Raw genomic sequence first — 14,840 nt, forward strand, 5'->3', positions numbered from 1 at the left:
CAGCAGTGGAAGGAGGAGGTTTGGGAACAGGAAATTAAAAATACAAATAAATCTGGTTAGGCTATATTAATCTCTGGTTCCCTCTTTTGTAATTTGTGTGTTTAAATTTGTCATCGCAGTGCTTAAAGCATCAGCCAATCTCAGTAGCCTACTAATTGTTGATTTTATTAAAACATAGGGTGTCTATTTTTGGGAAAAATACAAGTTTTAAAATTTCGACCAGTTGATTGGTCGAAAACAACAGAAGACTATTGGTTGACCAATATTATAATTTTTTTGTCGGCGACAGCTCTAGCATTTGGCTTCTGGACAACGAAAGAAAGTTGGTATGAAAATAAATTAACAGGAGAGAATGGCATGTGAGGAAGTCAGAGATACAATCTCTGGCAAAATCATTTGCAAGGAGATTCCTGCAAAAATATGAATTGAAGATGACGCGTGGCAAAAGGCCTAGCTGATTATTGAGTTGCAGAGAAGATAATGTGTCTTGAGTATAATTTAAAATGTTGACCCAAGAAGAAGGGGAGGGGTGTGTGGCGAAGATAGCCTGTAGGCGGGTCTCGTTGCAGAATGCATGAGCTCAGCTCTCCAGAATCCACTCAGCTGTCTCCCGCCAATTCTTGCGCATTTGTTGTTTCATGTGAATTTTTAGCCCTTTTATTGTTTTTGATCAATTCCCCATTACATATGTCACCAGTCGTAAATGTACTGTTAATCCCTGTCATTTGGTTGCATACATTTTTGTTAATTTATTTGTATTATTAGTTAGGCCTACAGTCATTGTAGTGTTCTCGGAGCAGAAACGTTGTTTGCACAGTTCACAACCTGCTACACTTGTGACAACATGAGTTTTGGTTTATTTATTCATACCATCATTTACGAGTTGTCCATTTTCTCCTTGTCTTTTGTTTGTAGAGCTCCATATGAGCATGAGTCTGGTTTCTCTGTCTGGTTAATGATGAATAATGAGTGCACGCCCCTGAGCACGCATAGCCTACCTGGCCTACTGCTCACAAATGTAGGAAAGTGCCCATTTTGGGATGTTTGATTTCTGATTGGCTTAGTCACCACATCCACCACTAATAAGCTGAGATTCTCACTTATTATTTCTTCACCTCACAAAGTCAACGAAGTCTGTTTTTTTAACATCCATTGCGAATGACCTCCTAAAAGGTCCTCACAGTAGACCTATTTCTGAGTACCATCTCTGAGTACCATCTCTGAGTACCATGCGCTCATTTATGCTATTTAGCCCGCCAATGGGCGGCAGGTAGCCTAGTGGTTAGAGCGTTGGGCTTGTAACTGAAAGGTTGCAAGATTGAATCCCTGAGCTGACAAGGTAAAAATCTGTCCTTCTGCCACGGAACAAGGCAGTTAACCCACTGTTCCCTAGTAGGCCGTCATTGAAAATAAGAATTTGTTTTTAACTGACTTGCCTACTAAAATAAACAATGATTACGGCGTATCAATGTGTCCATATGGCAGAGGCTGGTGCTTTAGTTGATTGTTAGCGTTTATATTGGTATCATTTAATTAAGATTTTTAGGATTAACCACGTGACAATGATTTGAGGATCGAAAAACGTTATTATTGAAATGAAACTGTTCCACAAAAATGCACATATGAAAATCATAACTGACACGCAGAAAGAGATGAAACTAAATGGTAGGATAAGTTGTATGCTTCCCCAAACTTGAAACTCACCCGCCGCCTATGAAGTCTTTATAAAATAATTGCGTACACCTTTCTATGGTCGGATATTCAAACAATTAAGTATGTTTTCAAAATGCATACTGTCTCCAGCTCATATTGTAAAGTGTTGGGTGAAACGCTGATGGCCTATCTAATGATGTTTTTCCTCCCGGGCCGGATACAATTGATCAAATGTTCATTTTTATTTAACGGCCGTCAATTACCGCCTAACGGAAACCCTGAATCAGGACACCCCATAAGCGTAAAGAATATAAATATTGATGTTAGTCTAGACCCCTGTTTTTAAAGAACCCCAAGAGTTAATAATTGATTCACACGCTTCTGTCCGACCCTCATTCAGGTTCCCTGGTGGAGCCATTTTGGCTCCCAGTATTTTTTTTTGCAGGCCCACAGGCACAGCCCTGGGCAGGTCTAAGTGGAAGCCATCTAGGGGCCTGTTTGATTTATAATTGATTAGTGCAGCTCCATGTCATCTTCTTTAGCTGTCCTTCCCAGAATATGACAGCTTCAGGCTCCCTGCTTTTCCAAACAGGAATAAATTAGCTCACCTCTTGAATCAAACCAAATCCAAGTTTATTGGTTGCGTACACACATTTGCAGATGTTATCACAGGTGCAGCTAAATGCTTGCTTCTAGCTGTACCCTAGCAATACAAAACAATATGCACATCATCCAAGAAGGAAGTAAAAAGAAGGAAATTAAGAAATATCAGAGTGAGCACCGGAATATATATACAGCTCTAGAAAAAATTAAGAGACCACTGCAAAATTATCAGATTTTCTGGTTTTACTATTTATAGGTCTGTGTTTGGGTAAAATTAAGATTTTTTGTTTTGTTCTATAAACTACTGACAACATTTCTCCCAAATTCCAAATAAAAATATTGTAATTTAGAGCATTTATTTGCAGAAAATGAGAACTGGTCAGAATAACCAAAAATATGCATTGTCAAACCTCAAATAATGCAAAGACAATAAGTTCATATTCATTTTTAAACAACACAATACTATTTTTTTAACTGAGGAAGAGTTCAGAAATAAATATTTGGTGGAATAACCCTGATTTTCAATCACAGGTTTTACCAGTCTTTCACATTGACGTTGGGTGACTTCATGCCACTCCTGGCAAAAAAAAATCAAGCAGCTCGGCTTTGTTTGTTGGCTTGTGACCATCCGTCTTCCTCTTGATCACATTCCAGAGGTTTTCAATGGTCTGGAGATTGGGCTGGCCATGACAGGGTCTTGATCTGGTGGTCCTCCATCCACACCTTGATTGACTTGGCTGTGTGGCATGGAGCATTGTCCTGCTGGAAAACCCAACCCTCAGAGTTGGGGAACATTGTCAGAGCAGAAGGAAGCAAGTTTTCTTCCAGGACAACCTTGTACGTGGCTTGATTCATGTGTCCTTCACAAAGACAAATCTGTCTGATTCCAGCCTTGCTGAAGCACCCCCAGATTATCACCGATCCTCCACCAACTTTCACAGTGGGTGTGAGACCTGGAGAGGCCTACAAGCCACAGTGTCTCGCACCCACTGTGAAATTTGGTGGAGGATGAACAAAAAATTTCATTTTACCCAAATAGTAATTTTGCAGTGGTCTCTTAATTTTTTACAGAGCTGCGTACAGACATACAGACTTTTAACAAGACACACCCTGTTAAATGACATGCATTCTAGGTGACTACCTCATGAAGCTGGTTGGGAGAATGCCAAGAGTGTGCAAAGCTGCCATCAAGGCAAATATATTTTGAATTGGTTACTACATGATTCCATATGTGTTATTTTATAGTTTTGATATCTTCACTATTATTCTCCAATGTAGAAAATATATTAATTATTATTTTTTTTAAACCTTGAATGAGTAGGTGTGTCAACTTTTGACAGGTACCCTATAAATATGCGCATACAGTTTAAGTCGGAAGTTTACATACACTTAGGTTGGAGTCATTAAAACTCGTTTTTCAACCACTCCACAAATTTCTTGTTAATTATCAAACTATAGTTTACTATATCATCTACTTTGTGCATGACACAAGTCATTTTTCCAACAATTGTTTACAGACAGATTATTTCACTTATAATTCACTGTATCACAATTCCAGTGGGTCAGAAGTTTACATACACTAAGTTGACAGTGCCTTTAAACAGCTTGGAAAATTCCAGAAGATTATGCCATAACTTTAGAAGCTTCTGATAGGCTAATTGACATCATTTTAGTTAATTGGAGGTGTACCTGTGGATGTATTTCAAGGCCTACCTTCAAACTCAGTGCCTCTGCTTGACATTATGGAAAATCAAAAGAAATCAGCCAAGACCTCAGGAAAAAAATTATAGACCTTTACAAGTCTGGTTCATCCTTGGGAGCAATTCCCAAATGCCTGAAGGTACCACGTTTATCTGTACAAACAATAGTACGCAAGTATCAACACCATGGGACTACACAGCCGTCATACCGCTCAGGAAGGAGACGCATTCTGTCTCCCAGAGATGAACATACTTTGGTGCGAAAAGTGTAAATCAATCCTAGAACAACAGCAAAAGACCTTGTGAAGATGCTGGAGGAAACGGGTACAAAAGTATCTATATCCACAGTTAAACGACTCCTATATCAACATAACCTGAAAGGCCACTCAGCAAGGAGGAAGCCACTGCTCCAAAACCGCCATAAAAAAGCCAGACTATGGTTTGCAACCGCACATGGGAACACAGATTGTACTTTTTGGAGAAATGTCCTCTGGTCTGATGAAACAGAAATAGAACTGTTTGGCCATAATGGCCATCGTTCTGTTTGGAGGAAAAAGTGGGAGGCTTGCAAGCCGAAGAACACCATCCCAACCGTGAAGCACGGGGGTGGCAGCATCATGTTGTGGGGGTGCTTTGCTGCAGGAGGGACTGGTGCACATCACAAAGTAGATGGTATCATGAGGGAGGGAAATTATGTGGATATATTGAAGCAACATCTCAAGACATCAGTCAAGAAGTGAAAGCTTGGTCGCAAATGGGTCTTCCAAATGGACAATGACCCCAAGCATACTTCCAAAGTTGTGGCAAAATGGCTTAAGGACAACAAAGTCAAGGTATTGGAGTGGTCATCACAAAGCCCTGACCTCAATCCTATAGAACATTTGTGGGCAGAACTGTAAAAGCGTGTGCGAGCAAGGAGGCACACAAACCTGACTCAGTTACACCAGCTCTGTCAGGAGGAATGGGCCAAGATTCACCCAACTTATTGTGGGAATCTTGTGGAAGGCTACCCAAAACGTTTCGTCCAAGTTAAATAATTTAAAGGCAATGCTACCAAATACTAATTGAGTGTATGTAACTTCTGACCCACTGGGAATGTAATGAAAGAAATCTCTACTATTATTCTCCCATTAAACATTATTAAAATGAAGTGGTGATCCTAACTGACCTAAGACGGGGAACTTTTACGAGGATTAAATGTCTGGAATCGTGAAAAACTGAGTTTAAATGTATATGGCTAAGGTGTATGTAAACTTCCGACTTCAACTCTACATACATGCATACAAACAGTGCATTTGGAAAGTATTCAGACCCCTTCTCTTTTCCCACATTTTGTTACATTACAGCCTTATTGTAAAATGGATTCCATTTTTTCCCCTCATCAATCTACAGACAATACCCCATTATAACGAAAACCAAGCCATGATGTCGAAGGATTTTTTATTTGAATTGTCCTTAGAGTTGCGCCGCCGTCTCCACTGTGTGTGAAGTGACCATTTTAGGTCATCAGTTATGTGCATGCCAAGAAATTTGAATCCTTTGACCCTCTCCCCTCCGGCCCCGTGGATGGGGGCGTGCTCTCTCTGCAGTCTCCTGCAGTCCACCATCTCCCACATACGTCCCGTGTCTGAGCCCTTGAATTGCGACTCCACTTCCCTGTACTGCCGTTTTGCCTCTGCTATTTGGAGGACATAGCTGGTCTGTTGTGCACGTCCATGTTTCCAGTCACCTTACCATGGTTAAAAGCCGTGGTTCGCACTTTGTGTGGCATGAATGCTGCCATCTATCCATTATTTTTGGGTTTGGGTAAGTTTTAAACCTCAGTGGGAACAACATAGTCTATGCACTTCCTGATGAACCGGGTCAGTGTATACATCGATACTATTCTGAGGCTACCAGAAACATCTCTTCAATCACACAGATTGGGAAATCTACAACGTAGTGGCAATGACCTAAGAACATTTTCTAGTGAGGTAATGTGGTCGGCATTTGATGGTGAGGTATTCTGCGCAATGGACAGAGAACCCGGCTATCTGAATGGACAGGGACGAAATATCCTGAGAGAACCATGATTCCGTAAACAGAGTATGTTACAGTCTCTGATGTCTCTCTGGAAGTAGATCCTCGCCCTGAGCATGTGTACTTTATTGTCCAGGGACTGAACTTTAGCGAGTAATATGCGGTGGATGGTTTGCAAATCGCCTGAGTCTGACTAGGGCCCCACTTCTTCCTCTTCTCCGGTGTCAGCGATTTTGTACAGCCCCCTGGATGAATAGAGCTGGCTTGGGTAGTTCAAACAGGATCCAGGTCAGGGAAGTTGAATTTCTGCTTGAATTACTGGTGAGTGACCGCCAATCTAATGTCCAAAAGTTGTTTTCATCTGTAGGTAATAATACAAGAAATGTTCTTAGCAAATAATATAAGAAATAACAAAACCCCAAAAATACTGTCGGCACCTTATTGTCATTTGGACATATTGTTGAACATGGAACTTGGAACAGAATGTAAGCAGCTAGACTATAAAGTTAATATCTATCTCTGGATCAGAAACGTAATCACGTCTGTAATAATCATCTCTCTTAATCCACTTGATGGATGAACAAGAAAGTGTGTCTGTAACATAACTGTAGTACAGTGCTACTGACGCTCTCGGGTTATTTCTGAGAGGGAGGAGTGGATGTGAATAGTAGTACGTCATTGTGCCCAGATAGCAGATGCTGGGTGAGGTGAGGAGGAGGGGGGAGAATTGTACGTGATAGGTTTATATCCTTTCACCATAATCACCCCTTCCAACTACCCTCTTCACCCTCCCCTTCCATAGCTACCAACTAGGCCCACTAGAGAACCGTAGGCCAGTTTAAACAAAAAAAAACATCTGCTCCTGCACACACACACACACACACACACACACACACACACACACACACACACACACACACACACAAACCTTAACCTCAAAGTGTTTTTTTCTTTTCTTCCAGTGGTAGTTGTTAGCATGTAGCTATGCACATCACCAGGCTAGGAACAGCTGCTCTCTCTGTTATTGTTGTTCCCCGAGGGCCACCGCACTGCTGAGTCTGGGATCAGGTGTGTTACACTTAATCGTGACCCCCTCATATGTCCAATCGTGTGGTTCTGTGACATTGTAGTTGTGTGAATTAGAGCTCTGACACAAAGAAAGGTGTCGATCACTCATGATGCCTGTAGGAATTTAAAGATCTCCATCTGTTTTTGCTGTGTTGGTTCAGTGTGATTGTCCTGTGAAGAATAGTCTTTACAAATGGAGGTAGTGGTCTGCTGAATGGAGGGCTTAGGGGAAGAATGGGCTTTTCACAACCAAGGGACCAAAAACACTCAACATCAACCATTTTAAAACTAAGGGCTGTTCGGTGAAGACACTCCCATTTCCCTTGCCCCAGACACACACACACTCATAGTCATACACACACACACACACACACACACACACACACACACACACACACACACACACACACACACACACACACACACACACACACACACACACACACACACACACACACACACACACACACACACTGACAGACACACACACACTCATAGTCATACTCCACACACACACACACACACACACACACACACACACACACACACACACACACACACACACTCATAGTCATACTCTGACAGACACACACACACCACAGTCATACTCTGGCACACACACACTCATAGTCATACTCTGACACACACACTTCACCTGTCTTTCTTTCTGTTCAGACAGCTGGGAGGTACCATGGGGGCCTAGGATGGGACCCCCAGAGCTAGTTTAGCCACCTGTCCTGTCCATGTGTGTGTGTGTGTGTGTGTGTGTGTGTGTGTGTGTGTGTGTGTGTGTGTGTGAAGGGATGATTATTGTGTGTTCTGTTCATGTGTACTAAATGAGTGAAAGGAAAGGTGGAGGTAGGTTTCTGTGGAGAAGTGAGAGGAGAGGTGGAGGTAGGTTTCTGTGGAGAAGTGAGAGGAGAGGTGGATGGAGGTTTCTGTGGAGAAGTGAGAGGAGAGGTGGATGGAGGTTTCTGTGGAGAAGTGAGAGGAGAGGTGGATGAAGGTTTCTGTGGAGAAGTGAGAGGAGAGGTGGATGGAGGTTTCTGTGGAGAAGTGAGAGGAGAGGTGGATGGAGGTTTCTGTGGAGAAGTGAGAGGAGAGGTGGATGGAGGTTTCTGTGGAGAAGTGAGAGGAGAGGTGGATGGAGGTTTCTGTGGAGAAGTGAGAGGAGAGGTGGATGGAGGTTTCTGTGGAGAAGTGAGAGGTGGGGGTAGGTTTCTGTGGAGAAGTGAGAGGTGGAGGTAGGTTTCTGAGGAGAGGTGGAGGTAGGTTTCTGTGGAGAAGTGAGAGGTGGAGGTAGGTTTCTGAGGAGAGGTGGAGGTAGGTTTCTGTGGAGAAGTGAGAGGTGGAGAAGTGAGAGGTGGAGGTAGGTTTCTGTGGAGAAGTGAGAGGTGGAGGTAGGTTTCTGTGGAGGTAGGTTTCTGTGGAGAAGTGAGAGGAGAGGTGGAGGTAGGTTTCTGTGGAGAAGTGAGAGGAGAGGTGGAGGTAGGTTTCTGTGGAGAGAGGAGAGGTGGAGGGAGGTTTCTGTGGAGAAGTGAGAGGTGGAGGTAGGTTTCTGTGGAGAAGTGAGAGGTGGAGGTAGGTTTCTGTGGAGAAGTGAGAGGAGAGGTGGAGGTAGATTTCTGTGGAGAAGTGAGAGGAGAGGTGGAGGTAGGTTTCTGTGGAGAAGTGAGAGGAGAGGTGGAGGTAGGTTTCTGTGGAGAAGTGAGAGGAGAGGTGGAGGTAGGTTTCTGTGGAGAAGTGAGAGGAGAGGTGGAGGGAGGGGGGAGGGAGAGGATGACTAAGTAAGAGGATAGTAGACAGAAAGAGGGGAGGAGAAAGGAGGTGGTGTTGATAAGGAGGAGGTGATGGTAGAAGGATGGGTAGATGTTTCACTCCATTTTACAACAGGTTTTCCCCTGTTTCCTGACTACTGAATCTCTGGCCAATTAATGAACAATAAACTATCAATTAGTCTAACTACCAGAGAGAAAAGAAAAAACCCTGTATTTAATGTTGGATTGGAGAGGCAACAGTAATGGTAGCAGACTATCTGTGTGTATGTGTGTGGAGGTATATTAGTGGTAACAGTAATGGTAGCAGACTATCTGTGTGTATGTGTGTGGAGGTATATTAGTGGTAACAGTAATGGTAGCAGACTATCTGTGTGTATGTGTGTGGAGGTATATTAGTGGTAACAGTAATGGTAGCAGACTATCTGTGTGTATGTGTGTGGAGGTATATTAGTGGTAACAGTAATGGTAGCAGACTATCTGTGTGTGGAGGTATATTAGTGGTAACAGTAATGGTAGCAGACTATCTGTGTGTATGTGTGTGGAGGTATATTAGTGGTAACAGTAATGGTAGCAGACTATCTGTGTGTATGTGTGTGGAGGTATATTAGTGGTAACAGTAATGGTAGCAGACTATCTGTGTGTATGTGTGTGGAGGTATATTAGTGGTAACAGTAATGGTAGCAGACTATCTGTGTGTATGTGTGTGGAGGTATATTAGTGGTAACAGTAATGGTAGCAGACTATCTGTGTGTATGTGTGTGGAGGTATATTAGTGGTAACAGTAATGGTAGCAGACTATCTGTGTGTATGTGTGTGGAGGTATATTAGTGGTAACAGTAATGGTAGCAGACTATCTGTGTGTGGAGGTATATTAGTGGTAACAGTAATGGTAGCAGACTATCTGTGTGTATGTGTGTGGAGGTATATTAGTGGTAACAGTAATGGTAGCAGACTATCTGTGTGTATGTGTGTGGAGGTATATTAGTGGTAACAGTAATGGTAGCAGACTATCTGTGTGTATGTGTGTGGAGGTATATTAGTGGTAACAGTAATGGTAGCAGACTATCTGTGTGTATGTGTGTGGAGGTATATTAGTGGTAACAGTAATGGTAGCAGACTATCTGTGTGTATGTGTGTGGAGGTATATTAGTGGTAACAGTAATGGTAGCAGACTATCTGTGTGTATGTGTGTGGAGGTATATTAGTGGCAACAGTAATGGTAGCAGACTATCTGTGTGTATGTGTGTGGAGGTATATTAGTGGCAACAGTAATGGTAGCAGACTATCTGTGTGTATGTGTGTGGAGGTATATTAGTGGCAACAGTAATGGTAGCAGACTATCTGTGTGTATGTGTGTGGAGGTATATTAGTGGTAACACAGTGGTTGGTTCCCACTGTGTTATTGAATTAGAAACACTGCAATTAGATTGTACTGACGACCTCCTTTATCAAGTGTGAGCCAGCCGTCACCATGGATACGGGGGGGGGGAAGGAGAGAAACCGAGAGAGAGAGAGTATGGACGGGGTAAACAGAGGGCGGAATATCTCTGATTGATTGAGGTTGAGTGGGTTCCAATCAGTGACTCAGCACTGTCATCTCTCTTCTTCCACTCTCACTCCTTCAACTCCAATCAATGACACTTAGTGTGGAACCTGGGTTCTAGAGAACCAGACGGTGTGCAGGTTCAAGCCCAGCATTAAAATACACGAGTCAACTAATTGTGTGTGTGTGTGTGTCAGCGGCTGCCTCTGAACCTGTCCTTTGGCCAGCGGTAGCTAGTTAACCAGCGGGACTGCACAGTGGAACACACAGGGTTCCCACCGAGTGACACACAGACTCTTCTGGCCTGCTATGCTGCTACAGTGTTCCTCTCAGCAGTCAGCAGATGAATAATTTATACCTGGCCTTATTCATTCTCTCTCCCTCTCTCAATTTAAGGGGCTTTATTGGCATTGGAAACAAATGTTTACATTAAATAGATAATAAACAAAAGTGAAATAAACAATACAAATTTAACCGTAAACATTTTTTAATAAAAATGTGATAATTTATAATGACCTGGCCTGTGTCTCATAATGTGCCTGCATTCCGTACAGAACCTGGCTAGTAATGTCTAGCCATCTCTTAAATTACCATGTCCTTGTGTTCTTACATTGATTTGGATAGATTTACTGTAATCGCAAAGAAAATGTTTATTTTATCTTATTGCAGATTTTAATATACCTCCACACACATACACACAGATAGTCTGCTACCATTACTGTTGCCACTAATATACCTCCAGTTGGTAGTTGGTGTTATTTTCTGAGAAATCCTCTAGAGGGCACAATTGGAAAAAAACGTAACAACATTTTTATTTTATTTATTTAACCAGGTAGGCTGGTTGAGAACAAGTTCTCATTTACAACTGTGACCTGGCCAAGATAAAGAAAAGCAGTGCGACACAAACAACAACACAGAGTTACACATGGAGTAAACAAACATGCAGTCAATAATACAGTAGGAAAGGTCTATATACAGTGTGTGCAAATGAGGTAGGATAAGGGAGGTAAGGCAATAAATAGGCCATAGTGTTGAAACAATTACAAATATAGCAATTGAACACTGGAGTGATAGATGTGCAGAAGATGAGTGTGCAAGTAGAGATACTGGGGTGCAAAGGAGCAAGATACATAACAGTATGGAGATGAGGTAGTTGGATGGGCTATTTACAGATGAGCTATGTACAGGTGCAGTGATCTGTGAGCTGCTCTGACAGCTGGTGCTTAAAGCTAGTGAGGGAGATATGAGTCTCCAGCTTCAGTGATTTTTGCAATTCGTTCCAGTCATTGGCAGCAGAGAACTGGAAGGAAAGGCGGCCGAAGGAGGAATTGGCTTTGGGGGTGACCAGTGAAATATACCTGCTGGAGCACATGCTATGGGTGGGTGCTGCTATGGTGACCAGTGAGCTGAGATAAGGTGGGGCTTTACCTAGCAAAGACTTATAGATGACCTGGAGCCAGTGGGTTTGGCGACGAATATGAAGCGAGGGCCAGCCAACGAGAGCATACAGGTCGCAGTGGTGGGTAGTATATGGGGTTTTGGTGACAAAACGGATGGCACTGTGATAGACTGCATCCAATTTGCTGAGTAGATCGTTGAAGGCAATTTTGTAAATGACATCGCCAAAGTCGAGGATCGGTAGGATGGTCAGTTTTACGAGGGTATGTTTGGCAGTGAAGGATGCTTTGTTGCGAAATAGGAAGCCGATTCTAAATTTAATTTTGGATTGTAGATGCTTAATGTGAGTCTTGAAGGAGAGTTTACAGTCTAACCAGACACCTAGGTATTTGTAGTTGTCCACATATTCTAAGTCAGCACCGTCCAGAGTAGTGATGCTGGACGGGCGGGCAGATGCGGGCAGCGATCGGTTGAAGAGCATGCATTTAGTTTTACTTGCATTTAAGAGCAGTTGGAGGCCATGGAAGGAGAGTTGTATGGCATTGAAGCTCGTCTGGAGGTTAGTTAACACAGTGTCCAAAGAAGGGCCAGAAGTATGCAGAATGGTGTCGTCTGTGTAGAGGTGGATCAGAGAATCACCAGCAGCAAGAGCGACATTGATGTATACAGAGAAAAGTGTCGGCCCAAAAATTGAACCCTGTGGCACCCCCATAGAGACTGTCAGAGGTCCGGACAACAGGCCCTCCTATTTGACACACTGAACTCTGCCTGAGAAGTAGTTGGTGAACCAGGCGAGGCAGTCATTTGAGAAACCAAAGCTGTTGAGTCTGCCGATAAGAATGTGGTGATTGACAGAGTCGAAAGCCTTGGCCAGGTCGATGAATACAGTTGCACAGTATTGTCTCTTATCGATGGCGGTTATGATTTTGTTTAGGACCTTTAGCGTGGCTGAGGTGCACCCATGACCAGCTCGGAAACCAGATTACATAGCAGAGAAGTTACGGTGGGATTCGAAATGATCAGTGATCTGTTTGTTAACTTGGCTTTCTAAGACCTTAGAACGGCAGGGTAGGATAGATATAGGTCTGTAGCAGTTTGGGTCTAGAGTGTCTCCCCCTTTGAAGAGGGGGATGACCGCGGCAGCTTTCCAATCTTTGGGGATCTCAGACGATACGAAAGAGAGGTTGAACAGGCTAGTAATAGGGGTTTAGAGGTCGACCGATTACCTAGGGCCGATTTCACGTTTGCATAACAATCGGTAGTCGGTAATTTGGACACCGATTTGCCGATTTTAAAAATATATATATATAATAATAATTTTAACACCTTTATTTAACTAGGCAAGTCAGTTAAGAACACATTCTTATTTTCAATGACGGCCTAGGAATGGTGGGTTAACTGCCTTGTTCAGGGGCAGAACGACAGATTTTTTACCTTGTCAGCTCGGGGATTAGTTTTTGAAACCTTCCGGTTACTAGTCCAACGCTCTAACCACCTGCCTTACATTGCACTCCACGAGGAGCCTGCGTGGCAGGCTGACTACCTGTTACGCGAGGGCAGCAAGAAGCCAAGGTAAGATGCTAGCTAGCATTAACCTGTCTGGCTCTGGCAATCCGCCAGCGGAACTCCTCCCACATTCCACTGAAAAGGCAGAGCGCGAAATTCAAAATATATTTTTTCGAAATATTTAACTTTAACTTTCAGGTAACAGTTACCTGTCTAACAGAACACAGAGGGGCCTTCCGAGTGGCACAGTGGTCTAAGGCGTCTCCACAGATCCAGGTTTGATCCCAGGCTGTGTCGCAGCCGGCTGAGACGGGGAGACCAATGAGGCGGTGCACAATTGGCCCAGCGTCGTCCGGGTTAGGGGAGGTTTTGGGCAGCCGGGATGTCCTTGTCCCATCGCCCTCTAGCGACTCCTGTGGCAGGCCGGGCTGTCCTTGTCCCATCGCGCTCTAGCGACTCCTGTGGCGGGCCGGGCGCAATGCTGACACTGTCACCAGTTGTACGGTGTTTCCTCCGACACATTGGTGCTTCCGGGTTAAACTTATCTTATAAACAACAATCAATCTTAACATAATCATGAGTTAACTACACATGGTTGATGATATTACTAGTTTATCTAGCGTGTCCTGCATTGCATATAATCGATGCGGTGCCTGTTAATTTCTCATCGAATCACAGCCTACTTCGCCAAACGGTGATGATTTAACAAGCGCATTTGTGAAAAAAGCACTGTCGTTGCACCAATGTACCTAACCATAAACATCAATGCCTTTATTTTAAAATCAATACACAAGTATATATTTTTAAACCTGCATATTTAGTTAATATTGCCTGCTAACATGAATTTCTTATAACTAGGGAAATTGTGTCACTTCTCTTGAGTTCCGTGCAAGCAGTCAGGCTATATGCAGCAGGTTGGGCCGCCTGGCTCATTGCGAACTGTGTGAAGTCTATTGTTTCCTAACAAAGGCCGTAATTAATTTGCCAGAATTGTACATAATTATGACATACCATTGAAGGTTGTGCAATGTAACAGCAATATTTAGACTTAGTGATGCCATCCGTTAGATAAAATACGGAACGGTTCCGTATTTCACTGAAAGAATAAACGTTTTGTTTTCGAAATGATAGTTTCCGGATTCGACCATATTAATGACCAAAGGCTCGTATTTCTGTGTGTTATTATGTTATAATTAAGTCTGATTTGATATTTGATAGAGCAGTCTGACTGAGCGGTGGTAGGCAGCAGTAGGCTAGTAAGCATTCATTCAAACAGCACTTTCCTGCGTTTGCCAGCAGCTCTTCGCAATTCTTCAAGCATTGCGCTGTTTATGACTTCAAGCCTATCAACTCCCGAGATTAGGCTGGTGGAACCGATGTGAAATGGCTAGCTAGTTAGCGGGGTGCGCGCTAATAGTGTTTCAAACGTCACTTGCTCTGAGACTTGGAATGGTTGTTCCCCTTGCTCTGCATGGGTAACGCTGCTTCGAGGGTGGCTGTTGTCGATGTGTTCCTGGTTCGAGCCCAGATAGGAGCGAGGAGAGGGACAGATGCTATATTGTTACACTGGCA

The 14,840-nt window shown here is 43.2% G+C and overlaps 1 protein-coding gene across 4 annotated transcripts in view; it reads left to right on the forward strand.

Moving 5' to 3' along the window:
• Positions 1–14,840, forward strand: part of LOC129822457 (protein FAM168A-like) — a 55,682-nt gene that overhangs the window by 5,725 nt on the left and 35,117 nt on the right. The gene's annotated exons all lie outside the window — the stretch shown is intronic.

Source organism: Salvelinus fontinalis, chromosome 24 (assembly GCF_029448725.1).
Source record: "Salvelinus fontinalis isolate EN_2023a chromosome 24, ASM2944872v1, whole genome shotgun sequence".
Classification (NCBI taxonomy): Eukaryota; Metazoa; Chordata; class Actinopteri; order Salmoniformes; family Salmonidae; genus Salvelinus; species Salvelinus fontinalis.